Here is a 19,706-nt window from a genome sequence, read left to right as displayed (position 1 = left end):
CGTGGCATCATGTGTAATGGGTACTATGGTGTGCGGCATCATGTGTAATGGGTAGTATGGTGTGCGGCATCCTGTGTAATGGGTACTATGGTGTGCCATCCCCCTAGCAATGAGCACGTAGGTAAGCAGCACTTATGTGGCAAATATGTAATGGGCATTACGGTTTGTTATATAGTATGTAATGGGCATCATGATGTGTGGCACAATGTGTAATGGGCATTATGGTGTGTGGCCTTATGTGTAATTGGCATTACGGCGTGTGGCTTTATGTGTAATGGGTATTATGGAGTTTGCTAATATGTGTAATCGACATTACTGTGTATGGTCTAAAGTGTAATACCACACCCCTTTTGTGATGCCACGCCTCCTTCCCATGAGACCACGCCCCCTTTTTGACGCGCTGCTACGCCACGCAAAGGTACCCCTGCTGTTGTGTCTAGATCTGGGACCACCCATTATCATAATTCTAGATTCGCCTATGGCTGTCAACAAATTGTAGCTCTAATCCCATATATTGGTTCTTTGCCAAGCACCCGTACTGCTAGATGGTTTACGCCCATCTGTGAAGTAAAAAAAAAGTCTGCAGGCTGGACCTTGCTAATTATTGACTGCTAAATATACTGCAGTGTTGACAAGGTAAGCTGTCCATTACGCAAGGATGGGTGTGGTATGCGCCCTTGACAGTCGGTATTCCGACTGTCCTTTCTCCGACATCGGAATCCCGACTGTTGGAGGCAAGTACATCAAACCCGTTTGCAGGATCGCTGCACTCACCATGCTGCGGGCTCGCTGGGTTTGCCACAGGTTCCATTCTATATTAGAGTTGTGGATCCCAACGAAGGAAATTATCCCGGGATCCCGACGGTCAGGCATTTAGCAGTCGGAATTTTGATATCGGAGAAACAATTGTCTGAAATCCCGACTGTCAGAGCATCATTCAGCACCCACAAAGATTACTCCGTGAATTTTTGCCTTAGACTTCCTGGGAGCATCTGGCCGCACACAGGCATCAATAAACTGGATTATAAGTGTCTATTTATACTCCATTCATACCACAAATGTCGGGGTCGCTCCAGGGATTAGGACACAGGTCTATTCCAGGCGCGACCCGGCATTTGCGGCATACAAGTGGGGAATGCTACGGCGCAATGTCGAAGGGTGGGGGAGGAGGCAGCGCTGTCCGCTCCATACTTTGAAAATACCTCCCAACATGACCCTCTCCAGGAGGGACACAATGCTCTGCTCCTGCACTTCCCTCTTAATTTAGGATTCCCATCACCTGTGTTGAAGCACCTTTCTTATCAATTCACCTGTTCAAAACAGGTGATGGCAATCATAAATTAAGAGATAAGTCCAGAAACAGAGCATTGCGTCCCTCCTGGAGAGGGTCATGTTGGGAGGTGTGAAGCTGCATGGGTTCTGCAGTAATATTAATTTAATCTCAGCGATTTTCTAGAAAGCTCAATTATTTTGCCTGCTTCTCGTGTCACTGTAGTATGGGGCTAACATAACTAATCCATCTTTAATTCTTCACCAACCAGCTAGTGCTTTAAATGAAAATAGTGCCATCTATCACGAAGAGGAAAAACTGTAGAGCATGATTAAAAGTTTAGTTGTCTTTTTTAGTTGTGTTGGTTTAAATGTCATTGTTTGCTAGGTACATTTTTGAAATACAGTAGTGTCCATTTGACTGATGTAGGGTATGATGTCACGTAGATTTAGAAATAGATGTCAGTGTGCATTTTGGCTGTCTCACATGAGTTCCTTTTCAAAAAATTCAGAAAGTAAATGCACGCAAAAAGTGCTTCCTTTAAGCTCACCCCGAGGCGTGTTTGTCCCGACGACTTTGTGAGGAATGAAGAATAATGACATGCCCTTCAAAAATGAATGTATGGACAGTAGCAGGTCATTGCAATGACTTAATCCTCTGATAGTTTTGTCAATATTATGGTGTTTTTCATATCACTTAAGAAGCCCATACATGCTCCGTTTTGCGGCTCCGTTATGTACTTTTAAAGTACACTTCGTATCGGATCGCATGCAGTGTGCATGCACTGCGATGCGATACGATGTGTAGCTAGTACAAAAAGTATGTGCAGCACATACTTTTTGTACCGCACTATGTGATGCGCGGGAGCGCGCATCACATAGTACAGAACGGACTCGGTTCTCAAACTGTGGGTCCCGACCTTCTCAGCATGGGGACGCGACTCCATGTTGTGACCGTCAAGCTGATGACTTTTCTAATCTCAGTCAGTGATTCAAGGAGTCTGAAAAATCTGGTCTGTTATTTTAGACTCCTCCCATTCTTTGGTGCCTCCACAATGCTGCAATGTATGTGCTGTCTGCTGACTACACCTGTGATGTGATGGGTTATGGTATATTAGACTCCTCCCATCACTCTGTGCCCCCACAATGCTGCCATGTATGTGCTGTCTGCTGACTACACATGTGATGTGATGGGTTATGGTATATTAGACTCCTCCCATCACTTTGTGCCTCCACAATGCTGCCATGCATGTGCTGTCTGCTGACTACACGTGTGATGTGATGACCTTCTGCAATAACTTGCTGGGGTCCCGTAATTATTTTTATTGTCTGATGGGGTCCCAGAACAAAATAGTTTGAGGACCCCTGTAATAGAGGGTGTCACATCGATTTTTCGAATTTCCGATTTTGAGGGACATCCTACCCTGGGTCCCTGTGGGCCTATCCCATACACACTGTACCTATACTTCCCCCTCTGCCAATGCCACTGAAGACCAGTGCGGTTGTAGTACAGAAATCACCAGTAACATGTTGCCATACCTCCCAACTTTGTAGCTGCAGAAATCCAAAAAGGAGGGGGGGCTTATGCAAATGAGGGGCGCGGCTTATGCAAATGAGCCACGTCCCCGTTTTCGCCCGGGAATAGACGCATCTATTCTGTCAAATTGGGGGGGCTCCCAACTGCCTCCCCCCCCCCCCCCCGCAGCGGGACACCTCCGGCCGCGGGTGGGACAGCGGGACAGGTCCCGGTAATCGGGACTGTCCCGCTGAAATCGTGAGTGTTGGGAGGTATGTGTTGCTATTGCCATTTTCCTGGTTATTACCCAATGGAAATCTAAATCTAAAATTCATATTAATCTACCCCTGCACCAGTTATCCCATTCCGGACTGAATTGCAATTTTCTATTACCACGTTCTCATCACAGAATTATTTCCTTAACGAACGACGCCTGATGGAAAAGTACAAAATACACAGCAATATGATTATCAGCATGATAAGATGCTAGAATGCAGGCGAGCCGGCCACATGTCAGATACACATCAGAGAAACAAAATAAACCCCGTCCTTCTTATACAAAACATTCTCTGCCAAGGAGGGACCCAGAGGGAGGCTGTTGTAAGCCCTATATTGGCACACATCCCCCTGCCAGGGCCTGCTCTACCAGTCTGTCCACATAGCGGGCCTTTATCCTGAGTCTATTTATAATTGCTTTAGACAGAATGTGTTACCCTCTCTTTACCCTCTCCAGTCCCAGAGCTTGCGCAACGTTGAAATAAACTATGATGGAACATATCCTGGCGTTCGGGAAAGCCGCTGTCTGTATTACTCTCTCTCTCTAAGGGGCCCATTTATCAACTAATATTTGTTTTCGGGGGTTAACCGCAATATTAAGTTTCACCTAAATGTATCCTAAATGCGCCGGCCGAATCCCCCATAGGTTTCTATGGGGGATGCGAAGCTGGCCGATGTATCAACATCGGCCAGCCCGGCATCGCAGCTCTGGGCTATCGCCAATCTGGGATGGTGATAGCCTATTGTAGCCTATGGCTACACTTCGCACTGCCCGAGCAGGGCAGTGCGGTAAGAGGGGTCGGCGGGGGTCAGCACATAACCGCGCATGCGCTGACCTCACGGCTTCCGGCTCCAGGCATCGCAGGGACGGGCTCCTTTCTGAGCCCTGTCCCTGCACCTGCCAGATGATACATCCCGGCGGTATTGCAGGGTACCGCAATGCGATGTCGGGCGATGTCACCGCCCTGGCATCGCATTCCAATGATAAATGCGGCCCTCAGGCTGGCCATACACCGGAACAAAGTGCGGTCCCACGTGTTGAGTGGTCAGCCCTCATAGGATTGTATACAGGTCATTCTGACGTATGGCCGGCTTACGCTTCTTTGTCACACGTCCAGGATAATTACCGCCACTGTTCAATGTAAACTCTGCCATCCGTTTCCTTTTTATCGCGGACAAGTAAAGACAATGGGCGGGATTCACTAATAATCCCCGGTGCACATCGCCGGCATTTGCATAGTTAATAATCGCATATGCACTAACATATGCGATTATTAACGCAAAAGCGATGCCCGGCGATGTGCACCGGGCCCCCCCCCCCCCTCCCTGCCGGAACCCTTAGGCCGGTTTCACACACTCCGGCTCCTGCCGGACGGTGAAATCCCGCACGGCCAGGGAACCGTGCCGCACACAATGCTGGGGACCAACTTAGGAGACCCCAAGGATGGAACGGTTGTGCTTACTTTCTCCCACAGGCTGCTGCAAGATTCCTTGGTGAGCTGGGAATAGCATCAGCCTTCTGACTCAATGTCATAGCTGTCTCCCCTCCTGCATTCTGCAGGAGACTCCCTGAAAGAACAGCAATCTCCCTCTCTCCCTGATTAGTCTAGCAATCTCCCTCATTTCACCTTGCCCACATTATGTAGCTGTCACATTTTTGGAGAAAAAAAAGGAATGAGAGATCGATCAATTTACATGGAATTATCAGCATAATTTCCCAGCATTGGTGATAAAACACAATAATCCCTATGGCTACATGCATGTCTTGTGCCCATTTATATGGAACCTCATGTAGAACACAATAGATGAACAATTCCTGACATATATCAGTGACTTTTCTGTACCAAGTATAGTAGCTCTTACTAACTGCTTTGGGGCTCATCTACATTTGGATATAAGTCAGTTTTAAAGATTCCTCTCAGATGTAGCAGTACACACCCACGCTGCTAGGTGCCACGTTCACAATCTCTTTTCACAATCTCTCCATATATGGAACTAGACACGCCCTTCGGGTGGAGCATGACACGCCCCCTCAATGGGGCACTTTGCAGAATTCTATTACCAACTATAATCTCCCTGAAACTAGTTTTCAAAAGTAGGCAAGTATCATCACTGCATGCTTCCCAGATCTTCACACAGGTGAGTTCTATGGAACGTAATTAACATCTCTTACCTGCTCCTTTTGGACTGGCAAGGCTGAAGAAGATACTGTCCAAGCTCCACTGCGGCACACGAGCAAATGCAGGATTTCTAAAGAAGGCAAGGTTCCAAATATTAGACTTGGGAACAAAGTAAAAAAAATTACAAAAGAAGACACTTTTTGTGATGGTATATTGTACCACCTGTATACAAGTGGCATAACTATAAATTTTGCTCCCCCCTGCCAAAAAGTTTGTGGTGCCCCCCCCCCCCCCCCCCCCAACGCATCACAGGCCGCCCTAGCACGCCCATCCTGTACACAGTCGCCAATAGCCAGCTCTGTGTACAGTCAATTGAATCAGTGGCGGAATTTGTCATCGCTGCCATGGCTGCACCCGCGCTGCGGCTGACTCACCAACGGTGCTCAGTCAGTGGGCAGCGGCAGGCAGCAGCATGTCAGTGCATTGAGCAGGTGCCAGCGCCCACACAGACACCACCAAAGCACAGTTACATTGGCAGCCATTAACACAATAATGATTAATATTTACCCTTGTTGGGCTGCAGAAATGAAATCATTCATCAAGGATGTTTGAAAAACAAACATTATTTACTGATGGTACAAGCAATCTAGAACACACGGCCTTATTCGAATTTGGAATGTATCTGCAACAAACCATGTTAAAATGTATATATTTTCGGTACTTGTTTCCTAGCACGGCCACAATCTTATGGATCGTGTACCTTTAAGTTAAGGTACACGATCCACACGATGGACCCGATTTCCTTTGAAATCAGGTCCATTTGGCCGGCTAAGACACAATATCGGGGGCATCGCGTCGGTCGGGACCATTAACATTGGTCCCGACGCGACCGACGCGATGCCCCCGATTTTTCCATAGGCTTCAATGTTAAAAAATATTTTAACATTGAAATCGTGTCGGGAAAGGTAAAATATCGGGGGCATCGCGTCGGTCGGGACCATTAACATTGGTCCCGACGCGATGCCCCCGATTTTTCCATAGGCTTCAATGTTAAAATATTTTTTAACATTGAAATCGTGAGAAAATGTGATAAATGTGAAATGGGCCAATATGACCCATTTCACATTATAGATGTCCCCGTCGTCACCCCACGATAGACGCCAACCCGAAGCGTGGCGAGCGCAGCGAGCCGGCGAGGGGCGGCGGTGCGCGTCCTCCGACCTTTTGATTCCCCTACTATCCACGTCGGCGTGGAGTTGAGAATAGAATAGTGTGGCGAGCGCAGCGAGCCACCGAGCCCGAAGCGTGGCGAGCGCAGCGAGCCCTGCGAGGGGCCGCATATAACTTCACAGGTATACGCGTCCGCTCGCCACACTATGCTATTCTAAACTCCACGCCGACGTGGATAGTAGGGGAATGAAAAGGTCGGAGGACGCGCACCGCCGCCCCTCGCGGGCTCGCTGCGCTCGCCACGCTTCGGGTTGGCGTCTATCGTGGGGTGGGGTTTACGACGTTAAATTTGGGGGGGTTGGGAATATTTTACCTTGAATCCAATGTAAAATCGGGTCCCAGGGACCCGATTTACATTTCATTCAATCAAAAAATCGGGTCGGTTGCGTCGATCGCATCGCATGCGACCAAATCGCATGCGATGCGATCGACCCGATTTTTCCGACACGACCACCCCGATGTAAATCGGTGTGGCCGTGCTAGGAAACAAGTACCATATTTTCTGTGTAGGGTAAATACTGGCTGCTATTGCATGTAGCCCACAAATATTTTTACACTGCAGCAATGTCGATTTGATTTTGGACACATCCGACCCAAATCAAATCTCTGCACCTGTTACATCGGCCCCACCTGCCGGGCAGCACAGTTTTTACTTTACATTTTACTTTACTCTCAACAGTTTGGGCCCACGGGTCCTGTGATGATTTAATAAGATTTTAAAATTGCCAAGGCACACCATGAGATCCCCACAGGCCAATACACACTGGCCCCCACAGGAAAAAAAACAAACCTATTGCCCCCCATTTAAAAAACAATCACACTGGTCCCCACAGGTAACACAAATAAAATACATTGGCCCTTTAAATGAAAAGAAGAGGCCAGTAAATAACATTTGAACTGGTGGTGGCTGTAAACTGGTTTGGGCATCTCTAGATCTGGGGGCACACTTGAGAACAGCTCAAGGCTCACTAGTGTGCCACGTCACAGTGGTTGAAAAACACTGATCTAGAGAGAGTTACAGCATGGATGAAACTAAGGAGGTGATTCTGGTTGGTTCGTTAAGCTGCGAAGATCGCAGCTTACCCAGCACCAGAGACGCCGCCCTCCCAAATGTTCCGCCACCGCTGAATCCCCTCTTTTACATGTGTAACATAGACACATCCACTTGCATGTCTCCGCTGCAGGAGAAATCATTCGATGGCCAGAAACCATCAAACGATTTCTCCTGGCTTCGCGAATAATAAGTCAGTTGGAACCATTGTGCACCCATGGGAACGCCCAGCATTTTCCTGGTGACGCCCATAAAATGCTGGTGTTCCCATTGGCGGCCCCATTCTAGCCGCCATCTGCCCACGTCCTGTCCCGCTCCTTGCAAACGGCTCGGCGACTATACATGTTGCCAAAGGCGTTCGCAGAGGGGAGCTGCATGTGCACATAATATACCATGTGTAGGTTTTTGGAGAGGGATATTTAGTGTTGTATACTGCCATTGGGGACATCTGTGATTCACCGCAAGCCATAAGACTCATCTCCAGCTGTAACCCCTTGCCAGATGTAAGATTGGGCACCACCAGTTATCCCATACACTACAAGGTCTGCTGCCATTCCTTATTACGTTCTCACCATCTCACGATGGCGATTACAACAGATCACTTAAAAAAAAAAAAAATGCTTTATTCTAAAAATAGAACAAGGTTTAAAAGTTTGTTCCCAACTGTTAATTATTTGATGAATTGGTACTTGTTTCCTAGGACGACCACAATCGCAGGCATCGTGTACCTTTAAGTTAAGGTACATGATGCCCGCGATGGACCCGATTTCCTTTGAAATCAGGTCCATTTTGCCGGCAAAGGGAAAATCGCGGGCATCGCGTCGGTCGCGACCAATAAAATTGGCCCCGACGCGATGCCCGCGATTTTGCCATAGGCTTCAATGTTAAAATATTTTTTAACATTGAAATCGGGAGCATCGCGTCGGTCTTGTGCCATTATAACCTGTGAAGTTATACGCGGTGGCTCGCTGCGCTCGCCACACTTTATATACTCAACTCCATGCCGATGTGGATAGTAGGGGAATGAAAAGGTCGGAGGACGCGCACCGCCGCCCCTCGCGGGCTCGCTGCGCTCGCCACGCTTCGGGTTGGCGTCAATCGTGAGGTGGCATGCGATGCGACCGATGCGATTTTTCCGACACGACCACCCCGATGGAAATCGGTGTGGCCGTGCTAGGAAACAAGTACCGATTAATTTATTTTATTCATTATTTTTACATTTAAATTGACTTTTAGTTTAGACAGGTAGAACAAAAAGTAAACGGCCTGAGGACACCTCAGAAGTCTGGTGACCGGTGCATGCGCAGGTTATGTACTGTAAATGCAGGGTCGTTCCCAGTGTCCCCTAAGGTGTTGAGAGCGGAGATGCGGCAGTGCTGTTGGTATTCCAACACAGATATACTGCTTACTCAGATGGCCGATGTTAAGGCAAGGGGTCTGATGTGCTGTCTTTGGATGCAGCAGCGGATCAAAGAAACCAGCAGAAAATGTCTATTTAAATGACACGTCTCCTACGGCAGTAGCATAGATTACTGCTCCTATCTGAATCAGGAAGTGGTTGGCATATGCGGGTTCTTTATTACTAGGTCAGGGTTGCCTACCCTCCCAGAATGGAAGGGAGGGTCCCGGAAATCGGGTCCCCCTTCCGGCCCCAATTGCAAGAAGGGGGCGTGTCTAAAATGATGCGGTCGCTCTGGCCGTGCCCTCAAGCAAGTCGCTCCTCCTGTGGCTCCGTGTAGCAAGCATGTACTAGGTAGAGCTATCTAATGCACAGAACAACCGCATTCTCTAAATAAGTGCGGGATGTACTAAAGGGAAAATGCGGTAAAACCCCCGTTTTACCGCATTTTCCTATGTATCATCACCGGTTCGCCCCGTTTCGCCCCGTTTTCGCCCCCCCCCCTCCCGTCCTCCTTTAACCTCCTCCTCCCCTGGTGTGACAGCCGGGAGGACATCCGGCTTCAGGGGGGAGGAGGAGACGCAGGGGGACGCTGGCAGCCGCCGGGAGGTGACGTAGACCCCCGCAGCCCACATCACAGGTATCGCGGGGGTCTCCGTTACCGCAGCCCGATGCTGGCCGCATATGTTAGTATGTATCTATAGCTAATGGCGCAGACAGGGCAGGGGTGGAGCCACAATGACACAATTGTGCAGCCACGACTCCCTTCAGGCACGGCTGTGACCGGGCTGTGACCGGGCTGTGACCGGGCTGCCCCCCCACCCCCACCCCCACCCCACAGTTCAGGCACGGATTCTGACTTGATATTGAATTGGCCATGCAGACTTTTTTTTTTTTTTACTGCCCTCACACCCGCTTTTGGATTACTATGGGCCTGGAGCTAAAAATTGTTAAGGGCCATGTAGAACCCATAAACTGTTACGCCCAGTGTCACCCTAAATATATAAAAATACAAAATTTGCATTGTGTTGAAAATAGGAATGTAATTTTAATACTTATGATCTATGGCCAACCGTGTGGCCAACTGGTGTCTGTCTGGTGATCATCCTGCTGGCATGGTGATGGTCCTGCCTTTGGAAATAACAGTCAGTCTAAACCAGGCCTGTCCAAACTGTGGCCCTCCAGCTGTTGTGAAACTACACATCCCAGCATGCTTTGCCATTCCCTTATAGCAAAAGTATCTGAAGGCATGATGGGAAGTGTAGTTTCACAACAGCTGGAGGGCCACAGTTTGGACATGCTTTGTCTAAACTGACTTATTTCCTCTGCAGATCGCCAAAGACGGGGTGGGCGCTGAGCAGGCAGGCACATGCCTTGAGCAGGCATCAGCCCGTCTGCATTGACAAGGAAACGCCCAGCTTTTCATGGGGATGACCTAAATCGCTGGCCGTTCCCCTTCACCAGCCCCCTGTCCACCCCTTCCCCTCTGGAGCGAACGGCTCGGGGAGTGGGAATCTCACTAAAGCCATTTGCTCCCAGGGTCTGCACATACGTGAAATCACCACCCGGGATCATTACTAGCAAAATGGCGCCCATTTGGAACGCACTTCCAGCCAGCCATGGAATTCAAGCCGGAAGTAATAATAATAATTTTATTTATATAGCGCTCTTTCTCCAATAGGACTCAACAGATAGAATGAATGTAATACAGTACAGAAAAGCTTTTCATAAACAATACTTAAGGGACTGAAGGAAACGCTTGAGTAAATAGGAAGGTCTTGAGTCTGTTTTTGAAGCATTCTAGAGTGGGGGTCTCTCGAACTGTGCGGGGAAGTGAGTTCCATAAAGTCGGAGCTGCAACGCACCTTGCAGATCTAACTACGGCGATCGCCTATACTAAAACCTCCACACGTTAGGACCCGTTCTAGAGCCACAATAAGGTTGTGATTCCTAAATATGTTCTTATTGGTCCACCGGAGTAGGTCACATGACGCACAAATATATCGCTTGCATTAGATTACGTTAAATAATATACCTAATAGATACCAATTGGAGGATTTTACATACAAGTATAAATATACTATCTGTCCCATACACAGTATATAGGACTTTTTGAGCAATTAAAATAACCCTAATTGCATTAAATAACTACATCCTTACAGGAAGTGATGTCACTCCTTACCCCTATAAATAGTGGTCAGATTTCCCAGGTCTTCATTCTGACCTCTGGCATTATAGGAGAGAGTACAGATAAGGAAGGTAAGACCATCACTGTGCAAATGAGCTACAGGCTAAGTGCCATATTGTCATAAAATCTGTTACCCCTGATGAAGTCTTTCAGACAAAACGCGTTGTTTTTTTTTCTGTATTGTTTGAAGAATATTCCACAGCATACCATGTATTGGCTTACCAAAGATTTATGCAAAATTAAAAAAAGATTGGACTTTCTCCAGACGTGTGCTGGAGAAAGACACGTGTGGATTAATAGTACGACCAAATTAACCCCTTCCCGACATTTGACGTACATTTACGTCATGGTCGGGATGTACTTCCCGACACATGGCATAAATGTACGTCATGCCATTAAACTGTCACCGCGTCTATAGACGTGGTGACAGAGGGCCGATGTCTGCTGTCCCTGACAGCAGACATCTTCCCTCATTGCCCAGGGGGGGCAGCGATGCCCCCACCCATCGGCGATCGCTGTGATTGGCTGTTCAATGTGAACAGCCAATTACAGCGTTTTCTGTGTACCGGCGAATAACGTTCGCCGGTGACACAGGGATCGGTGGTGATTGGTGCTGTTAAGTACAGCACCAATCACCACCGGGTGTAAGGGTGTCACCCCACCTCACCCCACCTGCCCCCAAAGGCTGTGATTGGTCCGTCGGACCGACGGACCAATCACAGCCATTACACCTCAAATGTAATAACGGAGACAGCCCTGCAGCAGCCATTCCGGTCAGGAACAGCGTGCAGAGCGGTCTCCGTGCCCATCTGTGCCTATACTGACCTGATCAGCGTTGGTAGCATCCGTGCTGCCAGCTCCTGCTGTGACTTCCTGGTGCTTGTGCTGCTGGTACTGCTGCTGCAGCAGCGTCATTGTGTCAGAGATTTAAATTGTGTGATATAATTTTGTATCTGCTGCCCCCTGCTGCCCCCCTTTTGTGCTGATCAGTGTAAACTAACTGTTCAGCATTTTTTTGGGGGGTGCAGGGTTTTTTTTTTTATATATACCCTGTCAGGTTGCACCCACAGTTGTGTGCCTGCTGCCCCTCACTGCTAATCAGTGTTGCATCACTGATCAGCAGTTTTTTTTTTTTGAGGGTGCTGTGGGGTTTTTTTTTTAAAAAATTTTTTACACCCACGGTGATTTTTGTGGGTGTCCTGTGGCCGCTGAGCGCTGATCAGTGAAGTACATCACTGATCAGCATTTTTGATCTAATTTTTTTTTTGGGATCAAATTCCTGTCGTCTTTGACTCATCAGAAGTTTTTTTAAATTTTTTTTTTTGGAGGGTGCTGTGGAGTCTTTTTTTAAAAATTTTTTTACACCCACGGTGCTTTTGTGGGTGTCCTGTGCCCGCTGAGCGCTGATCAGTGACGTACATCACTGATCAGCATTTTTTATCTAATTTTTTTTTTGGGATCAAATTCCTGTTGTCTTTGACTCATCAGAAGTTTTTTTTAATTTTTTTTTTTTTGGAGGGTGCTGTGGAGTCTTTTTTTAAAAAAATTTTTACACCCACGGTGCTTTTGTGGGTGTCCTGTGCCCGCTGAGTGCTGATCAGTGACGGACGTTACTGACCAACATCTGTGCTCAATTTTTGGCGCAGGAGCTTTTTTTTTTCTTTTAACTTACACGTGTTAAAGCAATACATACACACTACATACCCCCCGTGTTGAAATAAAGTTTGTACCCCCCCCTACACTATACACGCCTATACAAAAATAATAAAAATGTCCCAATCATCGCAAAGACTGTTTTCAGCGGAGGAGGCATATGCCCTTATTGCCTCTGACACTGACACAGCCAGTGAAAAAAGCGATGAATTTGCATTCGTCTTAAGCTCCTCTTCCTCCTCTAGTGATGAGGAACCCCCTCAAAGACGCCCCCGTAGAGCAGCTGAGACCCCCCCCAATGATTGATCTCGTATGGACCCCACCACCAGACAATTTTGAGCCCCAGGTTCCTGAGTTTTTGGCCAACCCAGGAATCCAATTTGATACTACAGGCCTCAAAGAAATTGACTTTTTCAAAGTCTTTTTCTCTGATGATTTTATAAATTTAATGGTGGACCAAAGTAATTTATATGCCCAGCAGTTTATTGCCCAAAACCCCACGTCATCATTTGCTAGGTGGACCCCTGTAGATGCAGTAGAGATGATGACGTTTTGGGGTCTGGTGTTACATATGGGCATAGTTAAAAAGCCAGAAATTAGGCAATATTGGAGTACAGATGTTCTGTACAGCACCCCACTTCATCGTATGGCCATGACCCGGACTCGTTTTGAGACGATCCTTAAATTTTTGCATTACAACGATAATGCACAGTGCCCACCCAGAGATGATCCCACCTTTGACCGGCTATTCAAAGTCAGGCCGGTCATTGATCATTTCAGCGCCAAATTTGCTGAGATGTACATCCCCCAAAAATTCATTTGTGTAGACGAGTCACTTATACATTTTAAAGGAAGGGTTAAATTCCGCCAGTACCTTCCCAATAAGAGGGCAAGGTATGGCATAAAAATGTATAAGCTGTGCGAAAGTACCTCAGGGTACACCCACAGGTTTAGGGTATATGAAGGGAAGGACACAAGAATTGAACCGCCAGAATGCCCCCCCTCCCTCGTAGGTGTTAGTGGAAAGATTGTCTGGGATTTAGTGCACCCCTTCCTGGATAAGGGTTATCACCTCTATGTGGATAACTTTTACACCAGCATCCCCCTGTTTAAGGCCCTTGGTTCAAGAGGTACAGCAGCTTGCGGTACTGTGCGCAAGAACCAAAGAGGCCTCCCAAAAACGCACGTTGCCCAATTACTGAGAAAGGGTGAAAGCAGGGGAATATGCACAGAAAATATGTTGTTGGTCAAATATAAGGACAAGAGGGATGTCCTTATACTGACAACAATTCACGGAGACAGTACCACCTCCGTCCCTGTACGAGGTACCAGTACCCACACCTCAAAACCTATTTGTATCCTTGATTACAATAAGTACATGGGCGGAGTGGATCTTTCAGATCAGGTACTGAAGCCATACAGTGCCCTGCGGAAAACAAAAATATGGTATAAGAAGCTGGCCGTGTATATCATCCAGATGGCACTGTATAACGCTTACGTACTATTCCGTTCTACCAGCCAGACGGGGACATTTATGCACTTTCAAGAGGAAGTCATAAAGGGCCTAATATTTGGGAACCAGCAGGCAGAGGGCCCCAGTACTTCTAGTACTGGCCCCAGTACTTCTAGTACTGGCCCCAGTACTTCTAGTACTGGCCCCCGTATTGTATCAGGGCAGCATTTTCCTAACAAAATCCCCTCCACTGGAAAAAAGGGCAGGACACAAAAAAGGTGCAAAGTTTGCTATAAAAAGGGAATAAGAAAGCAAACTATTTTCCACTGTGAAACTTGCCCCGACAAACCCGGCCTATGTATGAAGGAGTGTTTTAAAATATACCACACATCTATGGATTATTAGGTTCATCATTTCACCGTGCTTCGGGGGTCTTGCTAATGCGACATAGCACCCACCATTTATTCCACCAGAATGTGTGCTGCAAAATCCAAATATCACTCCTTTCCTTCTGAGTCCTGCCATGCACCCAAATGGTATTTTTTGGTCACATATGAGGCATTGCCGTACTCGGGAGAAATTGGGGCACAGATTTTGGGGTGCTTTGTCTCCTTCATTCCTTGTGAAAATGAAAAATTTTGAGCCAGAACTGCATTTTTGTGTAAAAAATGTAATTTTTCATTTTCACAGCCCAGTTGTACCAAAATTGGTGAAACCCCTGGGGGTTTGAAATGTACACTATACCCCTAGATGAATTCCCTGAGGGGTGTAGTTTGCAAAATGGGGTCACTTGTGGGGGGGTTCCACTGTATTGGTGCTTCGGGGGTCTTGCTAATGCGACATAGCACCCACCATTCATTCCACCAGAATCTGTGCTGCAAAATCAAAATATCACTCCTTCCCTTCTGAGTCCTGCCATTTTTTGGTCACATTTGAGGCATTGCCGTACTCGGGAGAAATTGGGGCACAGATTTTGGGGTGCTTTGTCTCCTTCATTCCTTGTGAAAATTAAAAATTTTGAGCCAGAACTGCATTTTTGTGTAAAAAAATGTAATTTTTCATTTTCACAGCCCAGTTGTACCACAATTGGTGAAACCCCTGGGGGTTTGAAATGTACACTATACCCCTAGATGAATTCCCTGAGGGGTGTAGTTTGCAAAATGGGGTCACTTGTGGGGGGGTTCTACTGTATTGGTGCTTCGGGGGTCTTGCTAATGCGACATAGCACCCACCATTCATTCCACCAGAATCTGTGCTGCAAAATCCAAATATCACTCCTTCCCTTCTGAGTCCTGCCATGCACCCAAATGGTATTTTTTGGTCACATATGAGGCATTGCCGTACTCGGGAGAAATTGGGGCACAGATTTTGGGGTGCTTTGTCTCCTTCATTCCTTGTGAAAATGAAAAATTTTGAGCCAGAACTGCATTTTTGTGTAAAAAAAAAAAATGTAATTTTTCATTTTCACAGCCCAGTTGTACCAAAATTGGTGAAACCCCTGGGGGTTTGAAATGTACACTATACCCCTAGATGAATTCCCTGAGGGGTGTAGTTTGCAAAATGGGGTCACTTGTGGGGGGGGTTCCTAACTTTTAGCATCTTATGGTGCCTAGAAACCTACATGGTGCCTAAAAAATAATCTCATAAAAAGGAGGCTCCAAAATCAAGTAGGTGCTCCTTCTATTATGAAGCCTGTGGTTTGGTCAACGTGCACACTAGGGCCACATATAGGATATTTATGAAAACAAAAGAATTGGGGGAATCAATTTTTAGTCACATTTCTCTAGTAAAATCTACTGTGTTCCTTAGAAAAATGTATTAAAATTGAAAATCTGCTAAAAAAAAATGACATTTTGAAATTTCACCTACACTTTGTTTTAATTCCTGTGAAACACCTAAAGGGTTAACAAACTTCCAAAATGCTGTTTTGAATACTGTGAGGGGTGCAGTTTTTGAAATGGCATCATTTATGGGGGTGTCTCACATACAAGTCCCTCAAAGTCACATCAGAACTGAACTGGTCCCTAAAAAAATCAGTGTTTGAAATTTTCTTGAAAATTTGAGAATTTGCTATTCATATTTTAAGCCTCCTAGTGTCCAAAAAAATTAAAAGGAGGTTGAAATAATGATGGAAACATAAAGTATACATATGGTCTATGTTAGTTATTAACTATTTTGAGTGGTATGATTATTTGTCTCACAAGCAGAAAATTTAACATTTTGCAAATTTTTCAATTTTTTTACGACATTTTGGTATTTTTCACAAAAAAAACACAGACTGTATCGACCAAAATTTACCACTAACTTGAAGTACAATGTGTCACGAGAAAACAATCTCAAAATCACTGGGATAAGTAAAAGCAAAAAAAAGTTATCCCCACTTAAGCGATACATGTCAGATTTGAAAAAAAGGGCTCTGTCAGGAAGGCAAAAACAGGCTGCGTCGGTAAGGGGTTAAGGTCAACATGGCTAAAGGTCCATACACACTAGGAGATTATGCCCAGTATGGATAACGATGATGGGGGAAATCACTGGGCTGAAAAACGTTCAGTACATGCACACTGAGCGGTTTTTGCCCCTTGCCCGCAATTTCCCCAGGGTGGACCACATGGAAAGCCGTCCACTCCCTGGCTCATCTGCTGGTAATACCAGCAGATGAGCGGCGGCCAGTAGTGATGATGCAGGAGCGCGCAGCATCGCTCATCGCTGCCCTGTACACACTGAAAGCCACTCAGAAGAGAAAGGTGATAGGCTTTCACTTGAAAGTCGCCCCGTGTGTACAGGACTTTATGTCAACATGGATTTTTCACGTGGTTTGTCCTGAATGTGGACACAGTCGCCATGAACACCGTCAAAGTGCACCCATGCTACGCTCAGAACGCTACTATATTCTCCTCCACGCCCTAGTCAATGGCATTAAACACTGCCTGTCAGCTCAAACAAAACGTGAAAAACCCACGTTGACATTTTGACTGTCGACCTAATGTTTCTTTCAACCTTTTGACCCTGTCGACGTTAGCCATCTCTACCCTTGTCATGTGTTGACCTAAGGCCTGTTGACATTCAGTGGTCGACCCAATGCATGTCGACCTAACAACCCTACACCTTCGTTCTCAGACCCCTAACTGAACAGCGGCTGCGGGGAGAACCTCATGGCTGTGGGTCCTTTAAATTTCCCAATATTTTTTCCAAATCTGTTTAATCTATGGAGAAATCAGGGGCAGATTTATTAAGCTGGATGAAGTGATAAAGTGTCTGGTTTTTATCACCGGCCAATCAGCTCTTACCTGTCATTCTTCAACCCAAGCCTGTAACTTTACAGGTAGGAGCTGATTGACCAGTGGTAAAAGCCCAGAAACTTTATCACTTCACCGAGCTTAATAAATCTAGCCCTCATTTACTTATTGCAACAGTAAGGTCTGTCCTAGTCCCAGACGGCGTTCGTGGAGGGTTCCCATGTGCATTATTACATACAGCCTGGGGAAGTGTCTGCCCTCCCTCCTCCCAGAGCAACTGTGCTTCCCACTCTCTATGTGCTGGGTGTGGAACCTGCTACTACTGTGCATCACCTAAGTCCCGTCCCACTACTCACTCTCACTCTGATGAGCACCCTCGCCGTGTCTACATGCTGCCAATCAGTGTCTACATGCTGCTGGGAAGACGCTGCAGCCCAATACAACATTATGTACTGTACCTCTACATATAGTATATAGAGGACACAACCACACAGAGAGCTGGAAAGGGGAACTTTAAGCAACAGCTGAGAACTCATGATCTATCCAAGAGAGGAACAGGCAAGGACAGGAGGGAAAAGGTGAGAACATTATATTATTATTATACACACAGTAATACAGTATATAAGCAGTACGGACGGTGTAGTGGTTAGCATTACTGCCTCGCAGCGCTGAGGTCATGGGATCGATTCCCACCGTGACCCTAACGGTGCAGAGTTTGTATATTCTCCCTGTGCTTGCGTGGGTTTCTTCCGGGTACTCCGGTTTCCTCCCAAAATCCAAAAATATACTGATAGGTCAATTGGCTCCCAACAAATTAACCCTAGAATTGTCTGTGTCTGTGTGTGCGTGTACATGTGGTAGGGAATATAGATTGTAAGCTCCCCTGGGGCAGGGACTGATGTGAGTGTTCAAATATTCTCTATGTAAAGCGCTAACGGCTAATAAGTAAATAAATAAATACACAGACGTACACCTGTATATACCTGCGCTCTAGGTGCGAGATCCAGAAACACAGCATTGCAGTATATAGTAAACTTTGATACGGCATGGTGGCAGCTGACAATGATTGCACGGGATTACTAACAGGCAAGACTTTGTGCCTCTACTACTGGGAGATAGCGGGTAGTACCACCTTAGCCATGCTGCCACCACAGCTCTTACCAGGCAACAAGAGGGCAACCAGCAGTGAGTGGGTGCAGAGACTCTGCCAGCCAGACCACAGGGTTCCCAGCTGCTGCTGTCATTGCCTTAAATAACTGCAGCCTGTGAGCATCACTGTAATAGCCTTTCCTGGTGTACATGGGGGGTAGTGTCTGCAGGTGGGGGCTGCCGCAGAGCTGGAGGACTGCAGGTGGGGGCTGCCGCAGAGCTGCGTAACCAGATGTAAGCATCTGCGGGTGAGCCAGAGTCAAACGCAACTCCACTGTTGTTGGAAAGAGTAACGTTTGCACAAATGGCAAAGTATTTCTCAAAGTTTATATAGCGATAAAGTGATCGTATCAAGGAAGTGGGGAGGGGAAATGTTACCTCTGCACAAGTCTCACTGTAATTTTAGAAAATTAGATTTCTTAACGTATTACGTTCCACAGTAACAGAAATAATTGATACTGACGTATCAGTGTTATTTGGTAGTGGAGATGCCTAGAGAGTGATATGATGCAAGTAGAGAAGAAAGATAAGAACTCTCTCTTTTTGGGGGGCACAACTTATAAAATTTATAGTTTTAAAATGTAACTTTTATTTAGATCTTTAATTAAAATATGGAGGAACCAACTGTTAGGACATAAACATTTCTACAAACATCACATTGAACATTCAACAGTTGTCAAAGAAAAAAGGGGTTTCTTTGACAGGACAACAAAATTGGTAAGCTAAAAATGCTTCAAATATGTCTGGGGCAGAGGGGCTCAATCAAAGTGATAGCGTACTAGCGAAAATATCACGTATCGTGTCCTTGGTGCTATAGTATATAGTGTCCTTCATGCTATTTATATAGTGACAAAGTGGTCAGAGATAAGCTATCTCTTCTAACTGCTGCGTAACAGTCCACTCCTAACTGCCATGTAACAAGCCAGGTTACGAATGAAACGGTGTGATAGATGCTCAATCAGATTTTAAAATAAAACAAAACATTATAGTAGGCAATTCAGTTAGGGATATGGTCACTAGAGTCGACTCAAAAGTCGACATACATTGGGTCGAGCATTGAAGATCGACAGGGCTTAGGTCTATACCTTAAATAGGTCAACATTGCTGTGGTTCACAGGGTTGGAAGGTCGACACAAGCTTTAGGTCAACTGTCAAAAAGGCGACAT

General features: G+C 46.3%; 1 long non-coding RNA gene across 1 annotated transcript in view; it reads right to left on the bottom strand.

Moving 5' to 3' along the window:
* Positions 1-19,706, bottom strand: part of LOC146035268 (uncharacterized) — a 53,402-nt gene that overhangs the window by 5,688 nt on the left and 28,008 nt on the right. The window contains exon 2 of the long non-coding RNA XR_014460612.1: positions 5,235-5,311. This is a non-coding gene — a long non-coding RNA (uncharacterized LOC146035268). The remainder of the gene's footprint in view (positions 1-5,234; positions 5,312-19,706) is intronic.

This window comes from Crinia signifera, chromosome 9 (assembly GCF_055691185.1).
Source record: "Crinia signifera chromosome 9, ASM5569118v1, whole genome shotgun sequence".
NCBI classification, from domain to species: Eukaryota; Metazoa; Chordata; class Amphibia; order Anura; family Myobatrachidae; genus Crinia; species Crinia signifera.
Note: the sequence above shows the minus strand (reverse complement) of the source record. Positions and strands in the feature narration are given on the sequence as shown.